Source organism: Vombatus ursinus, unplaced genomic scaffold (assembly GCF_900497805.2).
Source record: "Vombatus ursinus unplaced genomic scaffold, bare-nosed wombat genome assembly UNPS02010980.1, whole genome shotgun sequence".
NCBI lineage: Eukaryota > Metazoa > Chordata > Mammalia > Diprotodontia > Vombatidae > Vombatus > Vombatus ursinus.
The window spans coordinates 8,396,554-8,418,880 of NW_020950758.1; positions in this window are offsets into that span (position 1 = coordinate 8,396,554).

The following is a 22,327-nucleotide window of genomic DNA, read 5'->3' on the forward strand; positions in this document are numbered from 1 at the left end:
CTCCTGCTCTCTCCTCTTGGGGGCTCCTCAACTCTATATGGATCCATGTAAATGGATTACAGAGCCTGCTTTCTCCTGCATGAGTTGCCCACTGGCCTCCGTAGAGCTTTGAAGCAGACCTAAACCTAAGTCCCCAAAGAAAGAGCATGTTAAAATCTGGCCCCGATCTTTTGGAAGCCATGGCACAGAGACAGGAGTTGTGGACACCTTGAAATCCCATGGGCCTTCCAAGGTCTACGGAAAGGGACCTTGGAGGTCATTCAGGCCAAGCCTTCATTTTGCAGATGAGGAAAAAGTGGGCGAGAGGCCAGGTAACCGGTTCAGAGTCACACAGTAAGTGGAAGACGCAGGGTTGGAATCCAGGGGCTCTGATTTTCCATATGTACGGCTCTCTCCATCGTATTGCCTGGGGTGCATGACTCTTCCACCTTTTTTTTTTTACTAGAAAAGGTTGCCTTTGTTTTTTTTTTTTAACAGCATGGGCAGGCTCTGAGTGTCAGCCTCGAGGACCATGAGGACAAAAGTCTGGCAGGGGGCTTTCTCTCCAGAGCAGCCCATGGCATCTCTCTTGTCTTGGGTAGATTCTGGGAGAGTTGTGACTGGGGGAATACTCAGAGCTGCTGATTGCTTGGGACAGAGAAAGCTGACCTGGTCCCTGGTGACCTTTCACCCATTTCTGTAAGGCATTCTTCACCCCCACCCTCACCTGTGTATGTCCATTTTGTGTTGGGGGAGTTGTGTGTCTGGGGCTCTCAGAGAAGGGTACAGGATCTGTGTGTGTGTCTGTGTCTGTGTCTGTGTCTGTGTGCGTCTTCTTTCTGTCTCCTCTGTCTCGTTCTCTCAGCCACTGCTTTGGGTTGGGGGAGGGGTGGGCCTGGCTCTTCCTCCCTCGGGGCTCCTGGTTGCAGCAGCTGCTGGGATGGGGCCTCCCTGCCCCTCCCCCTTCTTTCAGCTCCTCCCCCACTTTTCTCTATGCAGCTTTTGGATTAGAGACCAGAATGTGTATGTTGGGGGGCAGGGGAGGGGTTGTGGGGTGGGGACCACCGACACACAGATTCTGTGAGGGGGGCGGTGCTTTTGGGCCAGTCTTTTTAGGCCTCTAATTCTTTTACTCTGCCCATTGGGCTGCATTTCCAGGCATCCCTCACCCCCAGGAGCTGCTGAGGCAGGGGAGGGACCACACACCTTGAGGCTTCTGACCACAGCCCCAGGGCTGGGGGGAGGGTCAGGATGAGAAGCTCCTTGGGCATCAGTCAGTTTTCTGAGGGAGGGCCTTTGAGCCGTACAACATGGGACTTGCAGGGCCTCAGCTGCACCCCCCTTCCTGGTCCCCCCATGTCTCAAAGCCCATCTGGGACCTGTTCCTAGCTTTCCCTGATGGTCTGGTGAAGCAGCTTCCCTTCATAGAAGGAATGTCTCTTGGGTGAGAAACCTGATGTCTATCTGTCCTTGCATCCCTGGGCCCTCTGGGACCCTGCCTGCTGGCCAAGGATGGACCTCTAGGGCTGGAAAGGTCCCAAGAGGTCATTCATTCCATCTTCTATATCCCTTTCAGTGAACTAGGCTCTAGGATCAGGCCCAGAGAGGGCAAGGTGCTCTCCTGGAGTAACACAGCAAGTTGATGGCAGAACTTTAGGATCTCAGAGCTGGCAGAGTCCCCAGTTCCCCCCATCCTGTATATAACAGCACACACACACACACACACACACACACACACACAATAGTATAACACACCCTGCAAAGGAGGGATCCCTCCCCGCCACCTGTCCAGGCTGCCCCACCTCCCCTTGGACCAACTCGAGTTGTTAAGCAGAACCAGGTTCATCCCTCTCCCACATCCTGGCCATCTGACTGCTTGAAGAGAGATGCAGCCAAGCAGCACTGATTAAGTACCTACTATGTGCTGAGTCCGGGAGTATAAAGAAAGGTCAAAACAAAACATTTGCTGGCCTTGAGGAGCTCACGATCTCACAGCCTCCAAAAATCTCTGAACCAACAAGATACATTGAAGGTGGAATGGGAGGGAATCCCAGCAGGAAGGCAGGAGGCAGAGAGGAGGAGGCTCAGCCTCCCAGTGTTGGGGGATGCTCAGCCAGAGAAAATGCAGTTGGCAGAGGGAGGCCAGGTCACTAGATGGGAGAGCAAGTGTGGGGAGGAAGGTGTGAGTTGGTCAGAGGGAGGGAGAGAGAAGGGAGGGAGGGAGAGGAAGTGAGAGAGAGAGAAAGAGAGGGAGAGAGAAAAAGAGGGAGGGAGAGAGAAAGGAAGGGAGAGAGAAGGGAGGGAGGGAGAGAGGGAAGGAGGGAGGGAGAGAGAGAGAGGGAGAGAAAGGCGGGGAGCTCCAGTGGACATTTGGGATTCCTGAAGTCACCATCACTACTTGTAGCAAGTCTCTGGGCCAGGATTGGTGTCTCAGCTTTCTTCTTCTGTTTAGGTGGTCTGTAGTTTATTCTGATAAATGCCTGGAACATGGTAAGTGCTTGTTGACTGACTGACAGACAAAATTACCCTTTTCCTCCCTCCACTGATCTTCATCCAAATGCTTCCCAGCTCTGGCTCTTAGATGTCCTCATGTGACTGGAGCTTTGACATATATGCTACTATTCTCCCCTTCTTACCCTACTTTCACCTGCCCACTTTTTAAAATTTAATTTAATTTTCAGTTCCAAATTTTCTCTCTCCTTCATCCTCCTCTACCATCCAGTGAGAAGGCAAGAAAAATGAAGCCCATTCCAAATATGTAGTCATGCACAACAAATTCCTCCATAACCCATGTTAGAAGAAAGGAAGGAAGAAAGAGAGAAAGAAAGAGAAAGAGATGGAGAAAAAGGGAGGGAAGAAGGAAGGAAGGAAGAAAAAAGAAGGAAAGAATGAATGAATGAATGAAAGAAAGGAGAAAGTATGCTTTGATCCGTACCCTGAGTCTACCAGCTGCCTGTCTGGAGGTAGGCAGCATGTTTTATCTTGAGTCAGTCCACTAGAACCATGGTTGATCTCAGTTTCTAAGTCTTTCAGGGTCAACTTCGATACAATGTTGCTGTTTCTGTGTACATTGTTTTCCTGGTCCAGACCCCTTGCCTCTGCATTAGTCCATACAAGTCTTCCCAGGCTTCTCTGAAACCATCCCCTTCACTCATTCTTACACCCCAATAGAATTCCATCACATCATCTACTATAGCGTGGTTGGCCATTCCTCAGTTGGTTGCCCTGGCGCTTTTGACGGGAGGTGGGTGAGGGGCTTACCTTTGCAGAGCTGCGGGACACATCTTTGTACATTTGTAGACATTTCAGGCCATGGGTTTTACTAATCCCAGCTCCTCCCTTGGCTCGCGTCTCTTGTACACTTTGGCCTATCTCTGGTGTCTAACTTGAGGAACCTCCAGAGACAGGCAGTGGTCTCCCTTCCCATTTCTTTTTCCGTTTAAAGCTCTTTTGATTAGATTTGCTTAAAAAGACATTTTCCTTTTCAGGGCCCCAAGGCTTGCTTTCTATTCAGAGGTAAGAAGGGTTCTGCTCCTTATGGCCAAGGCCAGCCACTCAGGGCCCAGTTGGGCAGTAGGCTGTTTTCCCCTCTGATCTGGAAGTCCCCCATAAGCCTGTGCTAGCTCAGTTAGCAAATAATCCCTCTCTACAGGAGAGAGAGAGACAGAGACAGAGACAGAGACAGAGACAGAGACAGAGACAGACAGAAAGAGACAGAGAGAGACAGAGACAGAGAGAGAGGAGACAGAGAGACAGAGGGAGAGAGACAGAGACAGACAGAGAGACAGAGAGAGAGACAGAGACAGACACAGAGAGAGGAGACAGAGACAGAGAGACAGAGGGAGAGAGAGAGAGGTGGGGTGGCAGGAGGGAAGGAGAGAGGCAGAGAAAGTGAGTAACTTTTTTTTTTAGGTGATTTGTTGTTGGGCCTTCATTCTCAAAGAGGACAGAGGACATCAGCAGGGTGACGTCCTGACTTTCATGTGAAATGGATGAGTGAAGCAGAATTGCAAGTCGTCAGCCTCACTCTCTCCTCCAGAGTTAGCAGAGTCCAGCTGTGAGACACAGGTCGAGATAACTGGTGATTTTTCTCCAGTGGAAGTTTTGTTCTTGTAATACTAAATCTATTAGTTAATAGATTGATATGAAAACAGCTGGGTTACTATAATAGGATGACAGTATAAATGAGCTTACTATTTTAATCTGAATTTGTGGCCAACTCCATATCCCAAGTAGCTTTACCATTCCCTTGCTAATAGTTATATGTTCATGTATAAGATTAGGTCCTTAAAGTATCTCATTCTTTCAGGATGAAATGAGGAATATATATATATGGTGTGTGTGTGTATGTATATGTATATACATATGTGTACATGTATATCCTCAGAAAAGGGGCAGAGGATAAAGATGTGAGAGTTTAAAAGTTTTAAATTTTTAATAAGAATTTTTATTTGAGAATTTAATTTGAGAAGACAACAAGATTAGACTGTTAGAAATCTAAGGACTAGGGTATATACACAGTTGGCTTCCAAATGTTTCAAATGGGAAATACAGCTCTGAGTATGTTTTATAATAAGTTCTAAAATTGACCTCCATGTTTTAACCATGCTGGATCTTTGGGGTATGGTGCTCAGCCAGCCTGCAGGACAGGGTGGTCCAGTAGGAACTAATCCCATCTCCCAATGATGGTGTAGTAGGGGAGGAGTTGAGCTGATGCTAATCCCATTTCCTCTTTGAAACCTGCACCAGTCAGGATTGCCTTGTTCTGATATGAACATTGTTTTATGCTGCTCAATGCCTAGGTGTGCTAATAAAGGCCTTTTCTCTTTGCCTTAATTGACCAGGTGAGGCCTGAACCAGAATTTTCATCCTTCCTTTTCCAAAGAGGACCAGTGATATCTTGACTTGAGTGTCCAGAGAGATAAAGGAGGCTAGGGTCACCGGATTGAAGAGAGTATAGGAAGGAGGTGTAAGAAGCTTGGAAAGATGGGAGGGGGCTAAGTTAAGAAGGGCTTTGAATACCAAGTAGAGCATTTTGTTTTTGCTCTTGGAGGCCATCAGTAGCCACTGGAATTTATTGAGTGGGGGCATGTGGGGGCTGACATGATGAGACCTGTGTTTTAGGAAAATCACTTTGGTGGCTGAATGGGGAGAAACTGAGGCAGGCAGACCCACCCTACTGCCATAGTCCAGGTGTGAAGTAATGAGGGTCTACACTAGGGTGGGGTCAGGGTAGGGGGGGGCAGGCATATTCAAGAGATGCTGTGAAAGTGGAATAGATCCACTTAGAAAGAGATTAGATATTTGGGGTGAGAGAGCATGAGGAGTCCTGGATGACTCCCAGGTTAGGAACCCAGGGGACTGTTCTCTACAGTAAGAGAGAAGCTAGGATGGGGGAAGTTTAGGGGAAAGATGAGGCCTGTTTTGGACATACGGAATGTCTGTGGATGTCCAGTTTGAGATGTCTGATGGGCAGTTGGACATGAGACATTGGGGGTCAATGGAGAGACTAGGGCAGGATGGGCAGATTTGAGAATCAGCATGGAGATGGTCATTAAACCCATGGAGCTGGAGATATCCATAGGAGCCAGGACAGAGCCCTGAGGGACACCTCTGGTTAGAGACTTAAACCCAAGTCCTTTGGCTCCAAAGTTAGGTACGACAATTCCTATCTACCCCCTCACCCCCACCCCACCACATCTCTTTGTACATATCAAGCCCTTCTGTTAAGGTCTAGAGATTTAGAGGTGCTGGGACTTCAGAACTAGAGCAAGAGACGCGGGTCCTGCCCAAAAGAATTCCACTCAAGCCCTCTTTCGGCCAGAGGCAAGGTTTAGTAAAGATCCACCATACTGACCAGACTCTTAAGGAATCTGAACATTTATGAGCTGTTGGCTAGGTTTTTAAGGAATCTGAGCACCTTGATGGAGACAAGAAAGACTGTGGGAGGGATCTAGGAGTGGCCAAGTAGCCTGAGGGGCCTGTGAGATAATACAATGCCAGGCACCTGGCCTAGATGGGATTGAGGGTGGGAAGTGGCCATAGGGACGTAAGACAAAGGAGGGCTAGGAACAGAGAATTGGGAGATTGGGTGTAAGAAAGACCAGTGGATGGGATTATACCTTCCGAGGCTTCCTGGATCAAGTAAGAGAACTCAAGGACAGTCCAAGCCTTTTCTAGGGCCTGTAGACAAATGGGACCCAAATTCTTCCTTTTTTCCTTTTTTGGTTAGGCAATGGGGTTAAGTGACTTGCCCAGGGTCACGCAACAGTAAGTGTTATGTGTCTGAGGCCAGATTTGAACTCAGGTCCTCCTGACTCCAAGGCCAGTGTTCTATCCACTGCGCCACCTAACTGCCCCCCCAAATTCTTTTTGGGGTAAGGGGCAAAGGTCTCGGCTTGGGCCCATACCCCATAACTTCTAGCCAGCTTCTAAGGAAGGGAGGGGAGAAGGGGGAACAGGAGGGGAAAGAGGGAGAGAAAGAGAGGAAAAGGGGGAGGGGAGCCAGGGCTACAAGTGGATGAGCATTTATGATACACACATACTGTTCACCAGTTCCAGTGCTTATCTCTGGGAATGCAGATACAAGCCTAAAGAGTCTTGCCCTCAGAGTTTACAGTTAACCCTTCCACCTCGAGGGGGTTGGGGTGGCACCTACTCCTGCAATCTGGAAAATTCTCAGAACATTTTTTAGCCCTCACTTCGTACCAGAGAAGAAGTCTGAATTATTATGCTATTAAAGGATAAAATATATTGATATTATACAACAGTATACATATATTTTATGCATTTCTGAGTTTCTAAACTTTTTCTGGTCTGGTGGCCTTCACATCATGTCTGTGGCTTCTGTAAAACTCCCCCCAAAATTCCCACCTAATTTCTTATACTGATCTGTGATATAGCGAAACCTCGATGTGGAAAGGATTACATCGTAATGGGGAGAAGACAACACAGAAAAGTAGGGCTGGAGGGAGAGGGGACAGAAGAGAAGAAAATACCAAGCCTCTTTCTTAAAACAGAGGGCCTGCAAGCAACCACCCAATGTGAGACAGAGGCCCAGGGGGCCTAGGTGCCTTCCATGGGTGGGGGAGGGGTGAGTGGGGTGGGGCGTGGCACACTCCTTCCATGGGGGGGCCCCCCACTCCTTCCATGGGTGTGTGTGTGGGGGTACTCCTTCCATGGGTGTATGTGGGGGGTGCCACTCCTTCCATGGTTGCCTGGGGGGCGGGGGTGTGCCACTCCTTCCAGGGTGCAGAGGTTTCTGGGACATCAGATCTGGCCAGTCCAGAGTGTGGCCTGGAGAGGAATGAAGGCAGGGGTCACTTTGTTCCTTCTGCAGTGACCAGAGCGATGTTTGGGGGCATCTTGTGGTTCTCTCTTCTTACAGGATTATTGGGAGGGCCCAGGGACATAATAGATGGAAAAAAAAGCTTTAGAAACGAGATAGAAATTATTTCTGAATCTCTAGATGTCAACTGTCAGCATTCTCATCATCATCAGAATTACTGCTCCAGAGCCCAGAATTGCTGCCTGGATTATTAGATTCAAATACTGTCAGTGGAGCAGGGAGGGCCTGAACTCCTGCCCTCCCGCCCCTGCCCCAGGGTGCCTGGCCCTGGCCCTGCTCTATTCTTTCCCAGACGTCTAATGTACCTTCTAGTAATGACAGCTTCCATGCATATGAAATCCTTTGTTGGATCCTTCGGGGCCTGAGGGCCAGTACTACACCCATTTCACAGAGGAGGAAACTGAGGCCCAGGTAGGTAAAGGGACTTGTCCAAGGTGGCAGCTGGGATCTGAACCCCAACCTCTCTTTCTGGTGCCCTTCCCACTGCACTACCCAGCCTCCCAAGCCTGTTAGTTGTGACAATAAAACCAGGGAAGTGGGTAAACATTGTCAGAATGTTCAGGGAGAAGCCCGCTGCTCATTCAGCTAAAAAGAAGCTGGGGTCAGGACAGGGAGCTTGGTGAAAAATCACAACACACTTCTGTAGTGTGACTGAGTGGGGTGTCACCAGCTCCCCTGGGTTCAGTCCCCACCTTGAGGCAGACAGCTCCCACCTCAACCTGGCCAGCGGGCCCTGGCATCTCTCCTGAGCACCAGCCGCCCCTTTCTGTCCCAGTGCACCAGGCTCAGCAATCTGTGTCCACCAAGAGCTTGGGATACTCCTCCCCTAAGCCTCCCTCCCTCTCAAAGGCTTAATCTGTCAGCCTCAAGCCCTTGAAGTCAGGTTTGATTTTTCACCAAATCCTAGCCTTTCTACCTTCATAACGTTTCTCCGACACACCCTCTTGTCCCCTCTAGCGTGGCAGTCCCCTCTCCCCACCCCGCCTCCTGTAGACCCTCATCCCCTCACACCTGGACTATGGCCCTAGTTGCTGGGGGTCTGCCTGCCTCGGGCCTCTCCCCTCTCTGATCCATCCTCCATTGAGCCACCAAAGGGATTTTCTTTTTTTTTTTTCTTCTCCCACTTAATAGTATTTTATTTTTTCCAATTACATGTAAAGATAGTTTTCAACATTTACTTTTATGAGATTTGGAGTTCCAATTTTTTTCTCCCTCCCCCCCACAAGACGGCAAGCAATCTAATATAGGTTATACTTGTACAAACATGTTGTACAAACATTAATCATGTTGTGAAAGAAGAATCAGAACAAAAAGGAAAAGCCACGAGAAAGAAAAAACATCAAAAAAAGAGCAAATAGTCTGCTTCGATCTGCATTCAGACTCCACAGTTCTTTCTCTGGATGTGTGCATAAGTTTCTATCATGAGTTTTTTGGAATTGTCTTAGATCCTTGCATTGCTGAGAAGAGCTAAGTCTATCAAAGTTAGCCATCACACAGTGTTGCTGTTACTGTGCAGAACGTTCTCCTGGTTCTACTCACTTCATTCAGCATCAGTCCATACAAGTCTTTCCAGGTTTTTCTGAAGTTCATCTGCTCATCATTTCTTAAGGAACAATAATATTCCATTACATTCATATGCTACAATTTGTTCAGCTATCCTCCAACTGATGGGTATCCCTTCAATTTCCAATTCTTTACCACTACAAAAAGCTGCTATAAATACTTTTGTACGTATGGGTCCATTTCCCTTTTTTATGATCTCTTTGGGATACAGCCCTAGAAAGACTATTGCTGGGTCAAAGGGTATGCACAGTTTGGTTGCCCTTTGGGCATAGTTCCCAATTGCTCTCCAAATTAGTTGGATCAGTTCATAACTCCACCAACAATGCATTAGTGTTCCAATTTTCCCACATCTTCTCCAACATTTATCATTTTCCTGTTTTGTCATCTTGGCCATTCTGATAGGTGTGAGGTGGTACCTCAGAGTTGTTTTGATTTGCATTTCTCTAATCAAAAGAGATTTGGGGCATTTTTTCATATGACTATAGGTAGCTTTGATTTCTTCATCTGAAAGCTGCCTGTTCATATCCTTTGACCATTTATCAACTGGGGAATGACTTGTATTCTTATAGATTTGACTCAGTTCTCTATATATTTTAGAAATAAGGACTTTATCAGAGACATTGGCTGTAAAAATTATTTCCCATCTTTCTGCTTTCCTTCTTGTTGTATGGCTTTGTGTAAAACCTTTTTAATTTTTAAAAATTTTATTTATTTTTTTTAGTGAGGCAATTGGGGTTAAGTGACTTGCCCAGGGTCACACAGCTAGTAAGTGGCCAGATTTGAACTCAGGTCCTCCTGACTCCAAGGCTGGAGCTCTATCCACTCCACCACTTAGCTGCCCCAAAACCTTTTTAATTTAATGTAATCAAATTTCATTTCATAATGTTCTCTAACTCTTGTTTGGTCATAAATTCATCTCTTCTCCACAGATCTGACAGGTAAACTATTCCTTGCTCTCCTAATTTGCTTATGGTATCACCCTTTGTATCTAACTCATGTATACATTTTGACCTTATCTTGGTATATGGTGTAAGATGTTGGTCTATGCCCAGTTTCTGCCATACTCTTTTCCAGTTTTCCCAGCAGTTTTTGTTAAACAGGGAGTTCTTATCCCAGAAGCTGGAGTCTTTGGGTTTATCAAACAGTAGATTACTATAGTCACTGACTACTGCGTCTTGCACACCTGACCTATTTCACTGATCTGCCTCTCTATTTCTTAGCCAGTTCCAAATAGTTCTGATGATTGCCACTTTACAAAATAGTTTCAGATCTAGGACAGGCTAGGCCATCTTCCTTTGCTTTTTTTTTTTTTCCATTAATTCTCTTGATATTCTGGACCTTTTTTTCCAAAAGGATTTTCCTGATGTGAAGGTCTGAAACCGCATCACCTGCTGCTTTTGCAACCTCACACACTGACCCGCCCAAGCCAATGATCTGATTTTGAAGACCTACTGTACTCACAGGTGGGGGCTGGACTGATGTCTCAATCTTATGGTATTTGGTGTTTTTAGAAACAACCCCGCAGTAAAACAAGCTTTTCTTTAGCACCGAATGGACGCTGGATGCAAGGGGAGAGCCGTCCTGAGAATCTGGTTTTGGCAGAGGGGACCCCAGACCCAAACATGGAGGGAGGTGGCATCCAGTCCTCAGAGAGGCCCGAGGTTTTGGCTCTTGGCCTGGGCTCCCACAAGGCTGGCCTGACTTGAGTGGCCCTCTTTTTGGGCTCTGAAAAGCTTTGGGAATAAATCCCTGACCAGGAGCCATGGGGGCTATTCCTGGGGATCTAGTTGGGAATTGTCTCCTTCACCCTTCAGCCTGGAAGGTAGAAAGCCCACCCCAGGGAGAGTTCCACAGTGCCTTTTCCTCCCCCAGCTTCCTGGTGATTTGCCTGCCTCCTCCCTCATTTGTTCTCAGATTCACCACATATTTACTGGGAGGGCAAGGGGAACCTGGGAATGCTTTTAACATTTTGCTGTGGAAAGGCCTCATTCTGAAAGGCTTCCAGTGTGACCCCGTCAGAGTAAGAAGTTGTATTTCTTGGACGTGAGCACCCAGAGGAAATGCCCCCTCTCTGGTTATGGCCAAATATAAAAAACCTAGATGGTAACATCTGGGTGCACTCAACAAGAGGGTAGCTCCCGGCCTGTCATTCATTCACCCACCCCTCCTGCCCCCTGGGGCCCTGGGCTGGCCATCTCTGCTCTGGAGAGATTTCTGGTCTCAGGCCATGGTGACTCTCAATCCAGCCTTCCCAATGCACCAGCCAGGTAGGGAAGCTCCAGGTGTACCCGGGGCTTGGAAGGCCTCATAAGCTTGCTCTGAAGTTTTTTTTTGGTTTTTTTTTTTTGGCAAGGCAATTGGGGTTAAGTGACTTGCCTAGGGTCACACAGTTAGTGTCAAATGTCTGGTCTGAGACTGAATTTGAACTCGGGTGCTCCTGACTCCAGGGCCGGTGCTCTGTCCACTGTGCTACCTACCTGTCCTGGAGTTTTGCTTTAAAGAGAGCCCTGGAAATCCTAAGAAAGGCTTGTCCGAAGGCTGGAGCAGCCAGGACTCTGACTGGTCGGGTGGAGAGGCAATGTGCTTCCTCCCCAGCCCAGACCTGACCCTACACCCCGAGCTGGAGTGCTGGGCTCCTTCACCAGGGCCCAGACCATTGTCTGCTAAGGCCAGCCTTCCTACTGTTTGCCCCTGCTGGTGGCCTCCCTCCAACTTTGGTTCCTCTGGGGGAGGGGTGGAGTTAGCAGGGGGGTCCTAGACGGTGCTGTGGACTAAACACCCTGCAGGGGAGGTCACTTCATATCCTAATATGACAGTGGTGATTTGTTCTCTTTCCCTCATGGTATGGCATGTGGACCAGGGACCTGGGCTCTGCCATGCTTTTTAGGAGAATTCCCAAGCTCATCGATGTGGCAATACCAGCTGAGGGGGCCTGCCAGGGCCCCTCCCTCCAGCCTCCTGTCCTAAGTTACTGTCCGCCCTGGAGCCCCGAGTGTGACTTTGGACAGTGGCCAGTTCCTGAGCAGCTGCCTCTGAGGTCACCCTTGAGTTGGATGAGTACTGGGGAATAAGGAGAGAGAGCAGAGAGACAGAGACAGAGAGAAAGAGAGAAATAGACAGAGACATGGAGGGAGAGACCGCACACATACAGAGAAGGAGAGAAATAAAGACAAAGAGAGGATGGGGAGGGGGAACTGGACAGAGAGGAGGGAGGGGTAAGGAGGGCCAGCAGGGACTGAACCCTCCAGATAAAGTCTCTTGGGTTATCCTTGTGGATGAGATGGAAAGGTACCGGCTACATGGGAATACAATAAACTGAGTCCAGAACTAGTCTGATCGGAGAGCTGCAGTAGCTCATGGCTGGAGGTCAGCCTGGTAGGTCTCCAGTGGAGGGCCCCAGGGATCTGTGTGTGCGCGCGCCAGAGCTAATTAACATTTTTGTCAATGACTTGGGTAAAGGCGTAGATTGCATGTTCATCAGATTTGCAGATGACAAAGACCTGGGAAGAGCTAAGACTCTTGTGACTAAACACCTTGAGAAGTCCTCCTCCTGGATTGGCTCCTCTTCCCTGTCTGACCTCTCCTTCCCTGTCTCCTTGGCTGGGTCCTCTCCAGACCGTGCCCTCTAACCACAGGTGTCCCTCCAGCCTCTGTCCTGGGTCCTTTTCTCCTCTCCCTCTACGCTACTTCCCTTGGGGATCTCATCAGCCCCTGTGGATTTAATTCCCTTCTCTGCTGATGATTCTCAGATCTACCTGTCCTGCCCCACCCCCTCTGCTGACTTCCAATCTCGCAACTCTGACTGCCTTCCAGACATCTCCAACCGCACGTCCAGCAGGCAGCTGAAACTCAACATGTCCAACCCTGTCACCTGTCTGCCCCACTCAGTAAACTCCAGGGACTCCTCATTACCTCCAGGATCCAGTACAACACCCGGTCGGGTGTTCAAAGCCTTTCAGAACCTCCATCATCTTACACTTCCTGACGCTTATTCTGGGACCCAGAGACCCTGGCCTCCTGCTGTTCCAGTAACAAAGGCCTCCATCTTTTGACTCTAGTGATTTTCTCTGGCTGCTCCCTACTTGGGAAAGAAGCCCAGCTACTCTGTGGGGAAGATGAACTGTGAGAAAGTACCCAGGGAAGAGGATCATGGGGTCAGAGTGACAGGAATTTGTCATACTGCTATGCCCAGTGGGATAGCAGCTGTGAATAATTTCCCCAGCAGCTGGGATGGATTTGCATATCCCTCCCTGCCCAAATCTTTGGGGTCAGTGTCTAGGAGGGGCGCTTTCCAGTCAGAGGGAAGGCTGGCAGTAAACTGAGGCTGCCCAGCCCCCAGAAGAATCCAGGCCTCTTGCTGGTCCTTCTGTTATCAATGGGCAGGAGGGCAATGCCTTAACCCCAGGAACAGCTGGATTATAGGGCAGAGAGGGATATATCTATGACGATCTTTGGGTTCAGTGATGCCAGCTGGACTGGCAGTCACTGACAAGATGGAAACTTGGGCCCTGTGGATTCAGGGGGATGGGTGGAGGATGGTATGTTAGCAGCCTGAGTGTGAGCTGCCTGGGTGCCCACTCAGAGATGGGGTCGGGGGGCAGTTCCCTCACTTTACAGAAGGGGAAACTGAAACTTAGAGAAAGGAAGGGACTTAGCCAAGATCATGCAGGTAGGAACTAACAGGGATCAGACATGAAACGGGGTCCCCCAGACTTTGCCCTGAAGAAGGCCAGCTCCGGTGCAGAAGGCCCCATTACCGTCCAGGCTAGCCTGCTTCACAACCTTGGGGAATCAGGCTCCTCATCTGGGGGAACTGGTTCTCTGGGTACCTGGCCCTGAGTGGGAGCTGAGCCCTCATTGGGCAGCCACCAACTTGGCTTCTGTCTTGTTCCTTTGCACCATCTGGGCAGCACCTGGCTGTGAAAAGGGAGCTGGGTTGGAAGCCAACTGACGGGGATTAGAGTCCCTTGCCCTCACTGGCTGTGAGATCTGGGGCAACTACTGCCCCCTGGGCCTCAGTTTCCCCCTCTGATGAGAGCCTAGCACTGGGCTGGGTTTTCCCAGGCCTTCCTCAAGGCCTGATGCCTTGTTTCCCAGCTCAGTCTGAGACCCAGGAGCCTGGAGAGAGCAGGCAGGTGAGTGGGGGATCAGAGCCCTGCTTTGCAGGCTGATTTTCCAGAGCTTCTGCCCCACAGACACACTTGAGTTAGCCTGGTCTGCCTAATGTCCACAGGACAAAGGGCTCAGCCCCTGGGGATCTGTGGTTGGAGGATGGGCTGTAAGGATCAGGGCAGATGGAATGTGGGCTCCGGGCCAAGAGGGAAGGCTAAGCCAGCCAGCTCCCTAAGGTTGCAGAGGGGTCAGGCCCGAGCCAGGCATCTGATTTCTGGCTGAGGGCTAGACAGATGTCTGGGGCTGACGCCCAGGCGCCTTCTGACTCAGCCTCTTGCAGACAAAATCAGGGTTTTCTGAGCCCAGTGCCTGGACCTTGGCTCCAGGACCCAAAGGTGAAGATTCAGCAGCAGTTAAGGCCCATAGGATTGGTGGCATTTCCCCCATCAAGGCCTGCTGCCCAGGGACATCCAGGGTGGGATTCAGGAAGTGGGTGCCACACACCTTGCCACCCCACCTGGCTGAATCTGAAGGAAGGGGGTAGTCCCCCCTGCTACTGAGAGGCCCCCCTGTGCCCCCTCCTAGCTCCCAGGGGCTCATGGCATCACCTGGAAAATGGGGGACTATGAAGTGGGTAGTTGTAGGGGATGGCCCTGAGCCTGTGATCTAGCTGGGGAGAGGAGCCCCTCAGGAAATGGCTCAGGGCCAATCCTAGGAGAGAAGCCAGCCAGGCAGCTGGCAGTGGGTGGGCCCTCCCAGTGGCCCTCCCAGCAGCCCTCTATCGGACCCCTTTCCTCCCTCCCACCTACATTCTCTCCATCCCTCCCACTCTCCTTCCTTCTCTTTCCTCCATGAACTATTCTAACCTTCTCCCTCTATCCCTCCCTCCCTCTCCCCATCCTCTCCCTCTCTCTCAGAAGCTCTGCTGCTGCCAGGCATCTGTAGGTGTGGGACTGGTTGTGCATCTCCCTTAGCATCCAGGTCTCCAAAAAGAAACCCAAAGGGAGTGGAGAGGACATGAAGGGAAGCGATGTGGAGTGGGGCTGGGAGAAGTGAGAGAGGGCTTTCCTGTGCCCAGCGGAGCGGTTTGGTTTTTACCCCAGAGGCCATAGGGAGCCATGAAAACTCCTAGAGCATAGGAGGGACTGCACTTTATGCTAAAACTCCTCGTCTTTTCAGACCAGCTGCTGCATTCTGTGTTTATTTTTGGACCCAGTACAAGACTTTGCATTTGTTCCTATTGCATTTCATCTTCAAAGGTCACAGACTTAGCGCTGAGAGTGCCCTTTGAGTCCAACTCTCATTTGACAAATCAGGAATGTGCGATCCAGGGGCGTAAAGCCCGAGGTCACCCAGCAGAGGTGAGAGTCGAATCTAGGCCCTCATCTTTCTTGTCGTCCTTTGCCATCTCCGGGCATCTCCTGGGGCCTGACGCTGGCCAACTGTCCCGTAACCTCTGTACCCTTTCTCTATTCATTCAGCGTCCCCGGCATCTGTAATTTAATCCAAGCTGTGAGCGTGTGAGGACCGGCTCAGGGATCTCCAGCAGCAAGCTTCCCCTACGCTCTGTAGCCGTCATGAGCGGCAGCCACGGGCAGCTCCCCACTGCCCCAACCCTGGCCTTTGGACACTGGTCTGGTAGCTTTACCCTCCGAGGTCGAGGCCCTTATGCCAGGGCCCTTTGGACAAAGACCACCAGGAAAACCCTCCTCCAGATGCTCAACCAGGTGGTCTTTGGTATATCAGGACCACGTATCTTTAGAGTGAAGAGACATCTGAGAGACTACCTAATCTTTTTTTTTTTTTTTTAGGCAATTGGGGTTAAGTGACTCGCCCAGGGTCACACAGCTAGTAGGTCTCAAGTGTTTGGTCTGAGGCCGGATTTGAACTCAGGTCCTCCTGACTTCAGGGCCAGTGTTCTATCCACTGCGCCACATAGCTGCCCCCAGACTACCTAATCTGATCCTCCCATTTTATAGACAGGTAAAATGAGGCCCAGGCAGGGTAGGGACTTGCCCAGAGCCAACCAGCAGATCAGTGTCAGAGCCAGGGCATTGTCCGAAGGCTCCTAATTCCAGACACAGGGATGCATGGAAAGCAGTCTGGGCTACAACTAAGCCCCAGTTCCGACTCTTACTCATTCACTTCCCTGGGCCTCGGTTTCCTCCCCCTGTAAAATGGGATCATAACACCTGTAGCTCTTCTCTCTAGGATCGTCATGGGGTTTGAATGAAGGCGTGAACTGGCTCCTCCCGAGTCTGTGCCAGACCCTGTGCCTGGAGCTGTGGCCACGAAGCCAAAGGGAAGGCAGACGAGGTCCTGGCCACCCTACCAGATGGGTACAGACGTCCCCTGCCTCTCTGGGTTTGCAGCAGCAGCTCCAGCCTAAGTGGCTGTGTGACCTTGGACAAGTGGCTTCCTCTCCAAGCCTCCAGCATCAATACCTGACAAGAGTGAGCAGGGCAGGGCAGGAGGAGGTTGGGGCTTGAGCCTTTGGGCCCCCTCCCAGACTCCTGCCTACCACACCAGAACGAGGCCTCAACCTCCAAGACCTCAGCCTCCTTGGCTCCTCCCAGCTTTCTGGGGCCTGCCCCGCCCCTGCCTCTGCTGGGCCTCGCTTTCCTCCCTCTGAAATCTCCACCCTTTGGCTTCCCGCTTCAGTTTCTGCTCCCCTAGCCCTGATGATGTAGCTCCACCCCTGCCCCCCAGTCCTGATGAAGCCTCCCCCTCCCCCATCCTGCCTCTGCCTTTTTGCTCAGGTCTGCTGGACAGAGGCCGCCAACACTCTCCCACAAGCCCAGCTCTCTGTTGCCCATAGACACGGGACGCAGAGCAGGGGATTTAGAACCAGAGGCCGGTTCAGCTGACCTGCAGGCAGGTCCCTTCAGCTTTTCAGACTTGGTTCTCCTGCTGTAAAACGAGAGGGTTGAACTCGAGGCCCTTTCAGCTCTAGACCTGTGGTCTGGGTCCAATGTCCACTGGACCCTCCTCCTCCAGGATTCAGGCTTCCAGCAGGGCGGGCCGAACCTGCTCTTCTCCTCCAGCGGCCCAGGTCACCCCTTCCCCCCTTTTCTACCTTGAGAAAGAAGACGGGGCCATTGCCCCAGAGCTGGCTCACCTTCATTTTCTCTATCCAGCCCGAGGGCAGGAAGCCTGCTCCAGGTCAAGGCCAGCGCCTCGCTCTTGATCTTACCTCTTCCCACGTCCTCCAGAGCTCAGCCCTTCATTCATTCCCTCTCTCCTGAATTTTCCGTTTCTCTTTGTCCACCACCCGCTTTCCTGCTGCCTTCAAATATGTCCTATCCCGAAGGAGGAAACACCCTACCAGCCCCTGCCATCCCTCAAACTATCCTCTGGTTTCCCCCCTTTCTTTCACAGCCAAACCCCAACACGAAGCTGTCTACACGTGCTGCTTCCCCTTTCAGGCCTCCCATCCTTTTCCCTCACCCTTTGCCATCCGGATTCTGTCCTTCCCACCACTGAGCTCGGCAACTCCATGGCGCTCCACGGCAGCTCCACGGCGGCCCCATGGCAGCTCCACGTCAGCTTCACGGCACCCCACGGCACCCCCACGGCAGCTCCATGGCGCCCCACGCCACGAAGAGTCACAACCAAACTCACCTGCCTTTTCTCAGGCCCACCTTCCTCGCCCTGTCTGCTCCATTTGGCTCAGCTGGTCCCCTCCTCCCAGCCATCCTCTCCTCTTTCTTGATTTCTGTAACTCTGCCCTCTCCTGCGTCCCCCTCCCTCTCTGATGGTTCCTTTGGAGTTTCCTCTGCTGAACCTTCGGTCATTTACCCAGCTTGGTGCAGGGACCCTCCAAGGCCAGGTGACTTAAATGTCTCAAGCTCAATATGTCCAAAACAGAGTTCTGTACCTTTGCCCCCAAATTAACCCCTCTTCTGAACTTCCATCAGGGGCTATGCCATTCTCCCAGTCCCCAGGTTTTCAGGGGATGGCTGGTGCATTCCTCGACCCCCACAATCCACTGCGATGCCATATCTTATTGTTTCTACATGTAGGGACTGTTAGCTGTCCCTTCCTCTCCCCTCAGTGAGCTAAACTCCCCCTGAACCCCTGCAGGCTTCATGATGGCCTCCTGACCCACCTGCCGACCTGCTCCGGTCTCTAGTCTCCCCTCAGGCTCAGGTGTGAGATGATCCGCTTAAGGCAGAGCTCAAACCTTGCCACCACCACTCCAAATCCTTCCTTAGCCCCCGTTCTTCTTCCTGCAGGGAGAGCTTGGCCCCGGCCATCCCTCCTAGGCCTGCTCCTTACCAGTGTCCCTCACACCACTCCCGTCTCCAAAGATGTGTGTGTTGAACACCTCTTAATCCCAAGGCCATACCTGTTAATTATTTCCTATTTATCCTGTTTGTAGCCCACTTTGTATGTATTTGTTTGCATGGGTCTCCCCCTTTAGACTGTAAGCTTCATGAGGACAGGGACTGTTCTTTATATCTTTTGCACACCCAACATGCTTAGCACATTTCTGGAATCCAGTAGGCGTTTAATAGATGTTGATTGTGGGGTAGGGAAAGGTGGAGACTAGCTTACCAACAGTGCCCAGATCTGGAAGGGCCCTTACATTGGCAAGTGGGTAAAGAGAAAGGTGGGCAATGGATGGGAGCCAGGAAGGACAGAGGAGTTGGGGCAGACTCCCAGGCTGGAATGGTAGGGAGAATGGAGAGACCTCTGATGGTTCCCTGCTGGGATATGGGCCAGCTCAGGTACTGCCTCCTCCAGGAAGCCCTCCATCCTTATCGTCAATGTCTCTCCCCCATGGGATTACTTTGGGTGTGATCTCTGTATAGGTGTTCATGCTTTGCTGTTCACTTAGCAGGTCGTCTCCAGTGGAATGAGTGCCCCAGGAATCTGGATGTGACCCTATGCTCTTTCATTTTTTTCTTGTCTTGAATAAAGACATAGATAGTATCACTAAATTTGCAGATGATACCCCAGAGGGAGGCAAAGCTGGTGTCCTGGGTTACAGGACCAGATCAAAGAAAACTGACAGGTTCGGTGAACCTAACCTGTCTTACTATGATGAAATCCTTTAGGGATAAAAGTAAAGTCTTAAAACTGGGCTCAAAAAATCAATGTAACCAGTCCAAGACTGAGAAGGTAGGAGTGAGATAGGATTAGATATAAGTCAGGAAACAAGCTGGAGGTCTGAGTGGGCTGCAAGCTCACCGCTAGTCAACAACATAAAACGAAAGCTCATAAAGTGGCAAGAAGAGCTTCCAGGAGTGCAGAAGTGACCGTCCCTCTGCCCTCAGCTCTGGCCGCCCTGTCTGGCGGCCTGGGCTCAGGGCTGGGCCCCAGGGTTTAAGAAGGACATTGATAAAGAGGCTGCAGAGTGGCCAGAGGAGGGTGAACAAGGTGGGGAAGGGCCTGGAGGTCTGGCCAGATGAGGATCAGCTTGGTAGGATGGAGGATGCCCATCCCGCAGAAGAGAGGGCTCAGGGGGCCAGGAGAGCCATATTCATGGTCTGCCACGAGGAAGAGAAATTTGGCCTGTTCTGCTTGGCAGGAGAGGGAAGAACAGGAGCAGTACAGGGGAGGTGCAAAGGCTCGAGGACAGGGAAAAACCAAGAAATGGTCCCTGCTCTCCAGAATCTTAGGGTCTACTGTAGCTTACATTCTACTAAACATAGTAATAATAACTAGCTCTTACAGAGCCAGTTTTTCAGGTTTGCAAGCCATTCACACATATATGATCTCACTGGATCTTCACAACGACCCTGGGAAGTAGGGGCTATTATTGTCTCCCCCTTTTACGGATGAAGGAACTGAGGCAAACAGTGGTTAAGTGACTTTCCCAGGGTCACACAGCTCTAAGTGTCTGAGGCTGGATTTGAACTCAGGCCTTCCAGACTTCAGGCCCAGCATTCTTGTCTCTGCACCATCTTGTTGCCTCCGTGGTCTCCTACGATCCAGCCCTGCCTGGGAACCAAAGGGTTTTGGAGGCCAGAGTCGCGGATTGCGGTCGTTCTGATGAACTGCACTAAGCTTGAACACCTAAGGGCTTCCCCTGGCTCCCTCACCTGCTACCTGGGGATGGATGGCAGCGATCAGACCCCCCAGCTGGCTGCCAGGCTACCTCAGGACAGCCCCTGCGCCAATCTCTGTTCTCAGAATGCAGCTGGTGTCACCCTCATTGCTGGTTCAGTGGAACCAAATTCAAATCGCACCTCAGTCACTTCCTAGCTGTGTGACCTTGGGCACCTCTGTGTACCTCAGTTTCCTCATTGGTAAAATGAGGGCGATCGTAGCCCCCGCCTCCCAGGGCTATGATGAGGAGCAAATGGGATAAGGTGAGCAACATGTTTAGGCAACTTTAGACCTGTCCCAGAGGTCAGCGGTTGCTGCTGCTATCCCAGCATCCCTTGTCCAGTGGCTCTCTGTGCGCTCGCTCTGGGGGCCATGGCACCACCCTCCCTGGGGGGCAGCTGGCCGTGTCCTGTGTGGCTGGAACACCCCGCCTAGTGTCCTCAGCACCAGCTGGCATCATGGGGAGGGCAGCGTTGGCACAAATGCCACGCTGTTCATCACAACCAGCCTCCTTTCTTGGCTGAGCAGTGGTGTGTGCTACTTCCTCGTGCTGTTGGCCATCGCTCACCCACTGAGAGGGCAGAGGCTGGGGAGGGGCCTGGCTCTTATCCTTAAACAGGATGTATAAGAATATATATCCTACAAATAGGGAATAATTAACAGAGGCACGGCCCTGGGATTGACATCTTAGTGATGGGGGGGGCCCAAGCCAAGACCTCTGCTCCTCCCCCCAAAAAGAATTTGGGTTGCATTTGTCTAAGGCCCTAGAAAACCCCACCTTGGATTCTCCTTGAACTCTCCCACTTGGTCAAGGAAGTCTCTAGTGTTTGCCTGAGGCTATAATCCTATCAGCCGGTTTCCTTATGGCCTGCACTCAATCTACCAATTCTCTGTTACCCTGGACTTAAGCCCTCTGGAGGTGGATACCTCCCACCCCTACTCCCCACCCTAGATCCTATCTAGACCCCCATTCTACCTCCCAGTCACTCCCGCTGAGATCCTCCCTAGACCCCTCCTCCTGTTGCCCCAGCCTACTGACTTCTCCAATCAAGATGCTCCCTAGACCCCTCCTCACAGTCACCCCAAACTACTTGGCCACTCCTAGATCCCTCCCACAGTCTTTCTGTATGTAAGGCCCATCTTGTCTCCATTAAGGTGCTCAGATTCTCAGAATCTGCCCAGTAGCTCACAAATCTTCAGATTCCTTAAGAATCTGGTCAATATGGCGGATCTTTAATAAACCTTGTCTTTGGCTGAAAGAAGGCTTGGATCAAATTCATTTGGACAGGACCCACGTCTCTTGCTCTTTATATTTTGGGGTCCCTGTACCTTTAAACCTCAACATTTGGAGATGAGAGTAGTGTGAAGGGCTGAGAAAAAGACCCAAGGAGACTGGTAAGGAGTACCTGGGGCTGTATGGGCCTAGAGTCATGTGAACATGTGGAAAATGTGGTTGGGGATGTTGCTTCTGCATATCACTCTATCAGGGGGTGGACACCTATGTGACAACATTGGAGTCAGTTTAAACTGGGAGAGAATGAGAAATAGCTAGTTTTCATTTCCACAAAAATGTGCTCTAGGGGCTAGGTAGAAGTTGAGCAAAGGAAGCCATAAAGTAGAATTGGTGGGTAAATAGACCAACCAGCTGAAAACTGGTTCTGAGGTTAGGTATAGATTAACATATCTGTATCCCAAGCAAAAGGGGTGTGGGCATACCCACAGAAGGGCAAAAGAAAATAAGGGCCGGTCTGCTAATTGTGGAGAGTGGGAAGTTAGGGGCGGAGACTCACATGGGGAAATTAGGCACTTTAGATAGGCTATAACCTCGATAGTACCCAGCCAATGGGGAACAGGAAATAAAAAAGTGTCTATCTGTGGGACCATGTACTCTCACACGTGGGACTCTCTGTCTTTCCAGGCCATTAATAAAGCTTCTTCCTGGTTCAACAATGGCTTCGTGGAATTTGTGGTAAAGCTAACAGACATGAGCTCAAATCCAGCCTCAGAAGCTTCCTAGCTTCTCACCTAGCAAGTCACTTAGCCCTGTTTGCCTCAGTTTCCTCATCTGTAAAAAATAAACTGGAGAAGGAAATGGCAAACTACTCCATTACCTATGCCAAAACTCAAAATCTTATAGAAGTGAATGTTGAAAACTAAAAATAAAAAATTATTTAAAGAAAAGAAAATACGTTTAATACAAATGTATAAGTAGAACCTATATCAGATTGCACGCCCTCTTGGGGAGGGGGGAGGAGAGGAAGGGGGAGAAAA